The sequence below is a fragment of the Octopus bimaculoides genome, chromosome 29, assembly GCF_046866305.1.
Source record: "Octopus bimaculoides isolate indiv1 chromosome 29, ASM4686630v1, whole genome shotgun sequence".
Taxonomy (NCBI): Eukaryota; Metazoa; Mollusca; class Cephalopoda; order Octopoda; family Octopodidae; genus Octopus; species Octopus bimaculoides.
Genome location: NC_142956.1, coordinates 15,722,636 through 15,735,407, shown reverse-complemented (window position 1 = coordinate 15,735,407; position 12,772 = coordinate 15,722,636). Strand labels below are relative to the sequence as shown.

General features: G+C 42.5%; 1 protein-coding gene across 1 annotated transcript in view; it reads left to right on the top strand.

The window, feature by feature from the left end:
• Positions 1 to 240: 240 nt before the first annotated feature.
• The window catches only part of LOC106871538 (uncharacterized), a 33,632-nt gene continuing 21,100 nt past the window's right edge, over positions 241 to 12,772 (top strand). The window contains exon 1 of the transcript XR_016239099.1: positions 241 to 677. The gene's annotated coding sequence lies outside the window, so the exon portion shown is untranslated. The remainder of the gene's footprint in view (positions 678 to 12,772) is intronic.

Sequence of the window (12,772 nt, the reverse complement as noted above, 5' to 3'; positions counted from 1 at the left end):
AAATCCCTTATTTTTTTTCGGAAAGAGGGGTGTGTGGGAACAGCGGACCCCCCCCCCATATCCGAGTCCTAAATATCGGCCTTTTCCGTAAAAAGTGTCTTCGGCGATCTTTACGGAAAAGGCCGATATTTAGGACTCGTACCGTAAGATCGCCAAAATATCTTTTTCCTACCTCTTAAAATATATATATATATAATAATCCCGGATAGATTTCCCTGGCTTACCCAAACCGCCCGACCCATTCAATGTTTAGGTAAACTTCGTCACCCACTCACTCACACTCTCTTTCTTTCTCTCACTCACTCACTCTATCTGTCTGTCTGTCTCTCTCTGTCTGTCTGTCTCTCTCTGTCTGTCTGTCTCTCTCTATCTGTCTGTCTCTCTCTCTCTATCTGTCTGTCTCTCTCTCTCTATCTGTCTGTCTCACTCACTCTCTCTATCTGTCTGTCTGTCTGTCTCTGTCTGTCTCACTCACTCTCTCTATCTGTCTGTCTGTCTCTCTCTCTCTCTCCCCCTACCCAAAAAAAACGAAACAAATTTTGGCGCCAAAAATTGCAAAAGAAAATTTTAATTTATCATCACCATCATCGTTTAACATCTTCTGGATGTTGGACGGTTTGATTGAGGACTGACAAGCCAAGGATTATTATATATATTATATCCAGTGATTTTAAAAGGTAGGATAAGATATTTTTTTAATATTTTAATATTTCATTCATTAATGCAAAACTTCTAACATGTTTTATTCAAGGTGTATTTATGATTTCGTTATCTCTCTACTAACTCTAGTATTTCTAACTTCTATTACCTCTGCATTTTCACTTATTCATTTCAAACTTCTTTGAATTTTCAATCTAATGTAATCCACACTTTCTCGAAAACGTATTTCTGCTAAATGTTATCTAAAATTACTGGTAAAGAAAGAAATAGCAAAAAAAAAATATCTGAAAATGGGGGATGGGGGTGAAATTACCGAGGGTTCCGCCCTACCCGGCCTCACCCCGTTTTCCGGACCCAAAAAAGGGGTTTTGTAGCATATTAGGAGGTCACCGGAATTCAGTCAACGAAAAAAAAAAAAAAAATTTTCAATGATTCCGGGATGAGGTGGGTCCGGTTTCCCCACCACCACTTTTTTCAGAACAAAAATAAGGGGTTTGCTTCATATTAGGGGGTCAGGGTACTTGATTCCATGCCAAAAAATACGGTAAATTTTCAGATTAACACCCGCACGTATGTCTGTACAACAGGGATTCGTTCAATTACCATCTACGAAGTCCAACTTCAGAATAGCTAACACCACTTCCTAATGTCTGGCCCTTTTGTTAAGGGTCAGATGTGCTGACCCCAATAATTACTGGCAGTCTACAAGGTTTAGGTGAAACCCATAATGGATTGCTCTACCCTGTAACTGGGGATTTCCTGTTGCAAATATTAACCTTTTAAAACACATCCAGAAAATGGAGTCACCTGACTGATTGGCATGTGCGTGTGTTTGTGTACAAACGTATTTATTTACATCGGTATGTGTGTATTTATGTATGTGTACATATGTATGTATGCAGTCATACAGATATGCTTATGCATTCATATACATGTATGTATGAGGCGCAATGGCCCAGTGGTTAGGGCAGCGGACTCGCGGTCATAGGATCGCAGTTTCGATTCCCAGACCGGGCGTTGTGAGTGTTTATTGAGCGAAAACACCTGATGCTCCACGAGGCTCCGGCAGGGGATGGTGGCGAACCCTGCTGTACTCTTTCACCACAACTTTCTCTCATTCTTACTCCCTGCTTCTGTTGTACCTGTAATTCAAAGGGTCAGCCTTGTCACACTGTCACGCTGAATATCCCCGAGAACTACGTTAAGGGTACACGTGTCTGTGGAGTGCTCAGCCACTTGCACGTTAATTTCACAAGCAGGCTGTTCCGTTGATCGGATCAACTGGAACCCTCGTCGTCGTAAGCGACGGAGTGCCAACAACATGTATGTATGTCATTATTCAGTTTATTTCAAGATTTCTTGCCAATAGAGAAAGTGCTGGTTTCTAACCTAGATCAAAGGTTCCTTCTGTGGAATCAACAGGATATTTATGTATATGTTTTGCCTTATGTATGTATTCTCATGCATATAGCTACATATCTAGACATGCTCATATATATATCTAAATGATAAACTTCTGGAAAGTTTAACAGATTTTTACAGTTCCAGAGATGGATTGGATCTGTAATCTTCAAATTTCTCCTTTCTGGGTTTGAGAAGACTAATTTCTCAAGGTTGGTATTTAGGCTGTGCGTTACGTATCCCATGGCCCCAATAATTACAGGTATAAACCTGAACTTGTAATCTGGACAGAGTAGCCATAGATCCCTCAATAGTTCAGCATAGGTAATCTCTTTTTTACTGATCTTTAGCTTCGTGTTAAGCTGATTTTCACAACTGTACATAGTTTCTCTTCTCCATCTCAAATTACTATGTCGTATATATATATATATATAGGGGAGAATATACAAATAATAACAACAGACGAGGACAGGTGGTGTAAATAACAAAAGTATATATATATATATATAGGTAGAGATGGACTATATGTAATCTGAACCTTCCCCCCCCCCCTTATTTATTAATTTTTTTTACGGAATCCCACGTTTTAGGCTATGGAGATTCTGATTCTGAAAAAAAAATTTTTGAAAAATTTCAATTAGCCCCCCCCCCCACCAAGCAGGCTATTTACATGCTAGAAATAACAGCCAAATCTCACAAAACTAGTGTTAGGGTTAGGGTCAGGGTTAGGGTTTGAGTTAGGGTTAGGTTTACCCTGTGGATCTATATAAAAACCGGGGGGGGGGGGATCGAAATTTTGAAATTGAGATTTTTGAAAAAAATTTTCCAGAATCGGATTCTCCATGGTCTGAAACATAGGATTCCGTAAAAAAAAACAAAATTTAAAAGTGGGGGTATACCCAGATTACATATACTCCATCTCCACCTATATATATATATATATATAAAGTAGACAGACAGCTGATGAAGGAATATTCCAAGTGGCTATCTGTTTTCCTTTGTGTTCGTTCCGTTGTCTGTAGTTCATTGTTCTAACGTCCTGTACCCTGATATGCATATATATACACATGTAGATGTAGTTATGTACATATATGTGTGTATACATGTATATATATTCTTTGTATTATATATATATATATATATGTGTGTGTGTGTTTGTGTTTGTGTGTCTGTGTTTGTCCCCCAACATCGCTTGACAACCGATGCTGGTGTGTTTACGTCCCCGTAACTTAGCGGTTCGGCAAAAGAAACCGATAGAATAAGTACTAGGCTTACAAAAGAATGAGTCCTGGGGTCGATTTGCTCGACTAAAAGGCGGTGCTCCAGCATGGCCGCAGTCAAATGCCTGAAACAAGTGAAAGAGTAAAAGAGTTAGGGTAAGTAACTCTTGATGAGTGAGTATAAACGAGTTTATTTCCCTTCCATTCTACAAACTATTTCTGAAACTTGTCTTTTGCTTGTTTCAGTCACTTCAACAATGCGTATCTCATCATAGACCTTCTAACGTAATTTTATGCATTAAAAAAGGAATGTTTTAATAAGCAAAACATACTTAGTTTACCGTATCACCGTCAGTCCGAACACCTGTCTCATCAGTTGGGTATATACCAATACAACGATGGACAGTGAGTAGCTGTGTGTCTAAAGAATATATAATTTTATAAAAATGCTGTTTTTTTAATCCATGTTTGACTTAATTTTGTCATGTTTCACATACATGCTACCAAAAAAGATATATATACGAGATCGTTGCCAGTGCCGATGGACTGGCCCCTATGCAGGTGGCACGTAAAATACACCATTTTGAGCGTGGCCGTCGCCAGTACCGCCTGACTGGCCCTCGTGCCGGTGGCACGTAAAAGCACCCACTACACTCTCGGAGTGGTTGGCGTTAGGAAGGGCATCCAGCTGTAGAAACTCTGCCAAATCAGATTGGAGCCCGGTGTTGCCTCCTGGTTTCACCAATCCTCAGTCAAATTGTCCAACCCATGCTAGCATGGAAAGCGGACGTTAAACGACGACGACGATGATGATATATATATATATATATATATATATATATATATATAGGCGCAGGAGCGGCTGTGTGGTAAGTAGCTTGCTTACCAACCACATGGAACCGGAACTCAGAACGCAGCCACAGTTGAAATATCGCTAAGCATTTCATCCAGTGTGCTAACGATTCTGCCAGCTCACCACCTTAATAATTATAATAATAATAATAATAACAATAATAATTAATAATAATAGTAATAATAATAATAATGTGAAGAAGAAGAACAGCAGGAGGTGGAGGAGGAAGAAGAACAAGAAGAAGAGCAGGAGGTGGAGGAAAAAGGGCGGAGGAGGAGGAGGAAGAACAGCCGCAGTGGTAGTGGCAACAACACCACCACCGCCCCCACCACCACTAGATGATTCTAGTAATAGAGTTGATAAGAAAGCAGCTAAGCAGATAATAAAAGAGATAATAAAATTGGAATCAAAGAAGCAGAAGACATTGGAAAGAAACAAGAAACTCACAGAAAAAAAAAAAACAATGGCCTTCAATTGTTTCGACATTTCTTCTTCAGAGAAACACAATGGGTTAGAGGGTATTCCTGCAGAGTTTCCCAGATTAAGAACGATGGGATTTTGGAACGGTTGTGTGTGTGTGTGTGTGTGTGTGTGTGTAGAAAGATTTGTGAAGATGGATTAGGAGCAGAGGAAATCTAAGAAGATGGAGAAGACAAAACGACCGGGAGAAGAAAGCAGTTATGGCTGCCTTTTATCTTAATCCCTCATCTGCTTAACGGAAGGCTTTCAGCTGGTTAAAATGAAAGGGGGAAAAGAAATCATCATCGTCATCATCATCTTCTTCTACATCGTCGTTGTCATCATCGTCATCACCACCACCACCATCATCGTCGTCATCATCATCATCATCATCATTAGCATTACCATTATCATCATCATTATCATCATCATCGTCATCACCACCACCGTCATCGTCGTCGTCGTCATCATCAACATCATCTCCATCATCATCAACATCATCGTCAACATCATCATCACTCACCGTCACCATCATCGTCATCATTATTATTAAGGCATTGGATCTGGCAGAATCGTTAGCACACCAGGCAAAATGCTTAGCGGCATTTAGTTCGTTATTATGTTCCGAGTTCAAATTCTGCCACGGTTGACATTGCTTTTCATCTTTTCAGGGGTCAATAAAAGAAACACTAGTTGAGTACGGGGGGTCGATATAATCAACAAGCCCCTGCCCCAAAATTGCTGCCCTTGTGGCAAAATAAGGGTGGGTGGTTTTATGTTAGGTGTTGAGGGCTTAAAGTATGATAGAAGGGACAGGAACAGGTTTCTTGCTGGAGAGGAGATACATGGCCACCTCACATTATATAAGGGTGGGCGGTTTTATGTTAGGTGTCGAGAGGTTAAAGTGTGATAGAAGGGACAGGAACAGGCTTCTTGCTGGAGAGGAGATACATGGCCACCTCACATTATATAAGGGTGGGTGGTTTTATGTTAGGTGTCGAGAGGTTAAAGTATGATAGAAGGGACAGGAACAGGTTTCTTGCTGGAGAGGAGATACATGGCCACCTCTACCTCAGTTGGAAAAGGAGATAAGATGGTGGTGTATGAATATACCCAGTATGCTTCAACACAGTTATCATCCTACAAAATTCCCTCACAAGAAATTGGTTGGCCTGGCAATATACCAGAAGACATTAACTCCAAGTACTATGCAGCAAGATTTCTTATCTGCAAGCTAACTTCTTATCTACACAAACAGACAAGCACCTTGCAAAACACACACACAAATATGTATCTATGTGTGTGTGTATATATATATATATATATATATATATATATATATGTACATATATATGTGTGTGTAAAGGTATGTATGTATATATAAATAAATATGTGTGTGTGTGTATATATATATATATATATATACAAATATATATACATATATTTATATATACATATATATATATATATATATATATATATATATATACAAATATATATACATATATTTATATATATATATATATATATATATATATATATATATATACAAATATATATACATATATTTATATATATATATATATATATATATATATATATATACAAATATATATACATATATATATATATATATATATATATATATATATATATATATATATATACATACATATATTTATATATATATATACAAATATATATACATATATTTATATATATATATACACATGCATATATATATATATATATACACATGCATATATATATATATATATATATATATATAGATATGTGTATATGTACATATATATGTGTGTGTGTATATATATATATGTATGTATATACATATATTCATTTATTCTTTTTAGTCATTTGACTGCGGCCATGCTGGAGCACCACCTTTAGTCAAGCAAATCGACCACAGGATTTACTCTTTGTAAGCCTAGTACTTATTCTATCGGTCTCTTTTGCCAAACCGCTAAGTTACAGGGACGTAAACATACCAGCATTGGTTGTCAAGCGATGTTGGGGGGACAAACACAGACACACAAACATGCACAAACTTTCTATATATATATAGTTCTGAAAAAGGGGCTGATAGAATAAGTACTAGGCTTACAAAGAACAAGTCCTGGGGTCGATTTCTTCGACTAAAGGCGGTGCTCCAGCATGGCTGCAGTCAAATGACTGAAACAAGTAAAAGAGTAACAGAATAGATAAATACATGAATAATATCCATACAGAGAAATACTTAGAGACAGACAGACAGACAGGCACACAGACAGACAGACAGGCACACAGATAGACAGACAGCACATGCAGACAGACAGACAGAACACACAGACAGACAAACAGACAGGCACACAGACAGACAGACAGGCACACAGACAGTCAGATAGATAGACAGGCAGGCAGGCAGATAGACATAACACACAAATAGACAGACAGACAGAACACACAGACAGATATAGACAGATAGATAGATAGATAGATAGATAAGTAAATAGCTAGCTAGATAGATAAACAGACAGGCAGATAAGATAGGTAGATAGATAGATGAGATAGATAACTTTCTTTTATTAGCCACACAGGGCTGCACACAGAGGGGACAAATACAACTGAGATAGATAGGTTTCTTTATTAGCCACACAGGGCTCAACACAGAGGGGACAAAATACAAATGTAGAGTTTTTCTTTTCGAGGGGGTCGAAAACAAAGCAGAAAAAAAAACAAAAGTGGGGACAACGATGAAAAAAAAAAAACATCGCAAAACGTTTGGGGTATTTACAAAAAATACGAAATAATACAAAAAATTCCCAATAAATGGGGAGGTTATCCGTGGAAAGAAAAACCTACGAAAAGACCACGGTAACCTCGGTCTTTAGCGTCACAGTTTGTTAAATAAAATTTCTCTGTTTACAAAATTTTAAAACGTTTTATAGAATCATGGTCAAGGTGGCTTCGTCATTTATACGTGCCATTCTTGCTACATGTATCCATCTTTTTTCGAAACATTTGCTAGACAACACTTGCCTCTCTACTCTCACCTTCCTTTTCAAGTGATACTTGAAAAAGTTGATGAGAGATTGACCAGAGAGGAAAGTATTTGTCTCTAATCCTTTCAGACGCGTCCACCAGATGCATTCTTTGGCCATAGCCACAAGTACGATAAATACAGCTCTTCCTTCCCGTTTAAAGGAAGGAGGCGTGACGATATTGACGATAGACTCGGTTGATAAACCGACTCGTCCCACACGCGACAGCAGTCGTTCGACATAAGCCCACAACTCCGAAATGGTTGGACACTGCACGAGTGCGTGCAGAACGGTTTCATCGCTCTGACCGCATCTCGGGCAGGTCGGCCCCGCATTTCGCGAGCCGTGTCTATAGAGCTTATCCCGAACGGGTAGCGCCTCTCGGTAACACTGCCAGGCCAGGGATCTCTGGAAGTTGTCCATAGGTCCCGGCCCGAAAGTCGTCCTGAACAGGCGGGTCAGGTATTCCTCGTTGACGCCCAGGTTCGCCCCGAGATCGTCGTCGTACCTGCCCTCCACTAATCCCCTATAGAATGACTTCGTTGTGATGCAGCCGCTCAAGGTCGACCCGGGACGGCAAAGTTGTTGCAGAGCAACGCGACACTCACGGTGCCATTCGCCATTCCTCGGCCTCTTTTTGATCCACGACTGCAGCTCGGTCATGGAGACGAGCTGCGGGAAAGCGCGTCGCACAAACGGCGACCACACCTGCTCACCGTCGTCTACGTAGAGCCGGAGATGTCGCAGTCTCAGCGCATGTCTGCGCATCATCAACCACGGCATGCCCAGCCCTCCTTTCAGCGGGTGTTGGCAACAAACGGATCGCCTCACCATCGGAACGCTTCCTTTCCACAAAAAGCGGAAGAGGATGCGCTCCATTTCGGTGATGGCGCGATCGGGACAAGGCACGACGGTCAGGCGGTATTCGATGACGGACGCGATGTACGCGTTCGCCACCTCCGCCCGACCTTTTAGGGACAGCTTCCTCTCGGACCATTGCCGGCAGAGAGTGGCCACCCTACTCGTTATCTCGTCCCAGTTCTTCTCCGTTTGCAGGTCCGGACCGAACCAGACTCCGAGCAACTTGACCGGACCGTCCGTCCAGCGTCCCACTACTGAGGCGCTGCCGGACGGTATGGGCTTGCTTCTCCAGGTGCCGAGCAGCAAACCCACCGACTTATCCCGGTTGATTTTCGCTCCCGTCACCGCTTCGTAGTCTTTCAGCGTCTCGCCGACAAGCTCGATGTGCTCGTGGCTAGACGCTATGACGGTGACGTCGTCCGCGTATGCCGACACGCTCGTCCCGCACCCCAGTTCTCGCGGGATGCCCCTCAGCGTCGCCAGCTTCCGCAGTAGTGGCTCGAGAGTCAATACGTACAGGAGCGGCGACAGGGGGCATCCCTGACGAACCGAACGTGCAATGTCGAAGGGTCCCGATAGACGTCCATTGACGCGAACAACCGAACGGATGCCTGTGTACAAGGCAGCCATCCAGCCGCGGAAAACGGGACCGAAGCCGGCCGCTTCGAGGACGGCCTCCAAGTATCGATGGTCTACCCTATCGAAAGCTTTGGATTGATCCAAATTGATCAGGGCCCCATCCATGCCAGGTTCCTTAACTACCCTCTCTATGATGTAGCGCATCAGATGGAGGTTGTCATGGATGCTCCGGCCCGGCACGGCGCACGTCTGCTCCGTGCCGACCAGTTTCTCGATGACAAGCGCCAACCGCTTGGCTAACACCTTGGCCAAAATTTTCATGTCTGCATTGAGCAGAGTGATGGGCCTAAAGTTATCTATGGCGTCCCCCTTGTTTGGATCTTTCTTCAGCAGCGTTACCGCTCCTCGGCTCACAAAACCGGGAATGCTCCCGTTCTGCTGCCAGTTGCAGTACACGGCCGCCAAGACTTCTCCAAACAAGTCTGGCATACAGTTGTAAAGCTCGTAGGGCAGACCATCCAAACCCGGAGATTTGTCCGTCGAGCAACCCGCCATTGCGTCCCTCACCTCCTCCGCCGTGATGTCCCCTTCGCAGCACTCCGCCTCTCTTGCCGAGAGTCGTGGCAAGCTGTGCAGGTAGGCACTAAAGTCCACCCTGCCTTCTCGCTCGCCACTCCTCCCGAACAGTCGGGCAAAATGCCGCTGAAACGCCTCTCACATCTTGCTCGGCTCGAGCAATTCGCGCCCCTGTTCGTCTACCAGAGACCGGATGGTGGCTCTGTTACCCCGCTGCGCCTCCGCCACCCGGGCCTCTCGTGCGGCTCCAACACCTTCATACCTCAGAGCACGCATCCTTGCCCTGACAGCACACCCTTCGTGTTTAGCATTGAAGTGTTGGTCGAGGGCCAACCTCGCCGCTAAAACGTCGGATGCGATGCCACTTCGCAATGCCTCTTCTAACTTTATCACTAGCTCCCCCTCTACTCTGTTCCTCTCTACAGCTAGTGCCCTGCTATACCTTATTGCTTCCGCCCTTACTGCTCTCTTGAGGGCAAACCACCATTTGTTGTTGACGATGGCTCCCGTCAAAGCCCTCTTTACTAACGTGCTAATCCGGTCTCTGAAAACCTGTCTCGACGGGAAAGACGCGTTTAGTTTCCAGTAACCGGGACCCTGCCTATGTGCCTTATCTAAGTCTAGCGTACAGGTCACAAGTTTGTGATCCGTGTAGCTGACTATGTGGAACTGTGGACATCCTAAACTATCTCTATCTCTTGTCCTACACACTATCCTATCTAGATACGATCTCGACGACCCAATGCGGTTGCTCCAAGTCCACGTTGGCACATTTGGGTGGTCGAGTCGGTACCTGTCAGACAACTGGAAGCGTCTGAGCAGGTCTATGAGGCCTTTGCATCCCCTTCTAGTTTTGTCACTCCCCACGTAGTCTAGATGCGTGTCCAAGGTAGCATTCCAATCCCCCACTAAAAGTAAGGGACGAGACGTTCCCAGGAATACTTCTAGACGTCGAAAGAAGTCTGACCGACCTGTTAAAGGAGGCACATAAACTGCCAGCAACCGAAAAGCGCCTCCATCGCTGCCGTCCACATCTAGGACAACCAGTCTACCCTCCGGGTCCGTAAATATCGTCTTTACTTGGAGATCCAGACTCTTGCGAAAAAGAACCGCCGTGCCACTACCGCCCATCCTCGGCAGACAGGGAGAAAAATAAATGTTAAACTGTCCGCCAAACATGGACTTTAGGGCCCGCGGTTCATGGAGTCTGGTCTCACTAATGGCTATGATATCCAAATTGTGTGACTTGATGTCATTTAAGAGGTACCCTTGTTTCCAAGGGGACCCTAAGCCACGCACATTCACACAACCAATCTTCACCATGATTCTATTTATACGTGTGCTTTAAAGCACAAAACAAAAGAACAGAGTGTTACTTACCGTTAGAAAGTTTTGTTTCCTCCTTGGATTTTTCACCAAGGAGGCTATTGTACAATTTCTTGCACAAATATTTCTGGAATCCCCCTACCGAGTTGGGGTAGAGGGATTTTATTGTGTTGTGTAATGCTGGTGTTACATGAATAATTTTAATGTGTTTTGGCGGTGTTGTACGTGGGTGGTTGTTGGTTTTGATATCGTTATTTGTGATGTTTGTTTTAGAGTTGATGTAATTCATCAACTCTGTGTTTGTACTGTCTATTGCTGTTAGCATTGTTTTTTTTATATTACTATTGGTGTTAGTAGTATTTTCGGGAGATGTGAATCTCCCTGCTTTGTTTGTGTTTGCATTTTGTTTTGTTTTCTTCTTACTGCGCTTCCTCTTTCCTTTCGTAGCTATTTTCCACTCCTCCCCACTCTCTTCATCGGATGATGGGAGATCTGAGGAGTCAGAAAGAGGTAACGGCAAATTTTGTGCGTCTGTGTGTGTTTCTGTGAATGTTTGTGTTGCTGTTTTTATTGATGTTGGCTGCTTGTTATTTATGTGTGGTGTATGTGATATGGGGGAGGGAGAGGCAGTCTTGGAATTTTCTTTTTTTTCTTCTGTTTTTGCAGTTTCTGTTGTCTTTTCTGTTGTGGTTATTGCTGATATTTCTGTTGTTGTTTTTTGCGTTGCTGGTGGTGTTGGTAGTAAGGTTTTTCTGTTGGGGGTATTTGGTAGTTGCTTCTGTTGTTGTTGTTGTTGTTGTTGTTGTTGTTGTTGTTGTTGTTGTTGTTGTTGTTGTTGTTGTTGTTGTTGTTGTTGTTGTTGTTGTTGTTGTTGTTGTTGTTGTTGTTGTTGTTGTTGTTGTTGTTGTTGTTGTTGTTGTTGTTGTTGTTGTTGTTGTTGTTGTTGTTGTTGTTGTTGTTGTTGTTGTTGTTGTTGTTGTTGTTGTTGTTGTTGTTGTTGTTGTTGTTGTTGTTGTTGTTGTTGTTGTTGTTGTTGTTGTTGTTGTTGTTGTTGTTGTTGTTGTTGTTGTTGTTGTTGTTGTTGTTGTTGTTGTTGTTGTTGTTGTTGTTGTTGTTGTTGTTGTTGTTGTTGTTGTTGTTGTTGTTTAGCGGCCAGAGGGCAGTCCTTTTTCAGATGTGCTTCGCTGTTGCATAGGTAACAGCGAGGTCGCCTGCCCTCTACCACCACATACAGCTTGTGGTCCTCTGCCAATCTAATGTTTGGAGGAATTTTCTGTGAAGCCTCCTCCGTGATGTGGAGAAGGATTTCCAGATTTTTCCCTCCCCAGTTCTTTTCCTCTCCGACCGTAATCTCCAAAATATTTGCCTCCTCCATTTCCAGGCACACGGCCGATATCAGCCATTGGGTGTCCACCTCCGATGGCACATTTTTTATCATAACTTTGGTCACTCTCTGTCCTAGATAACTTGGTATCATTACCAAGTCATCTGTGCGGAGAGAGAGTGTCGAAAATTGTTTAGCTAAATTTGCATCCAGAAATCTCACTTGCACCGTTCCAAATTTCCTTCCCCAGGTGACATGATTCTGATAAGGCCAAATTTTTCTAAGACAAACTTCAATTTTATCTGTGCTAACATTTTCTACACGTCTGGTTTTTGTGTTTACCAGTTTATAAATGATGCACTTTTTGTTTTTCATTTCTATAATATCTTTTGGTATGTTTATTCTGACATCATCTCCTTCTTTCGTAAGAAGGGATTTTGTGTCTTTTATTTGTTTTTGTGTGAATGTCACTAGT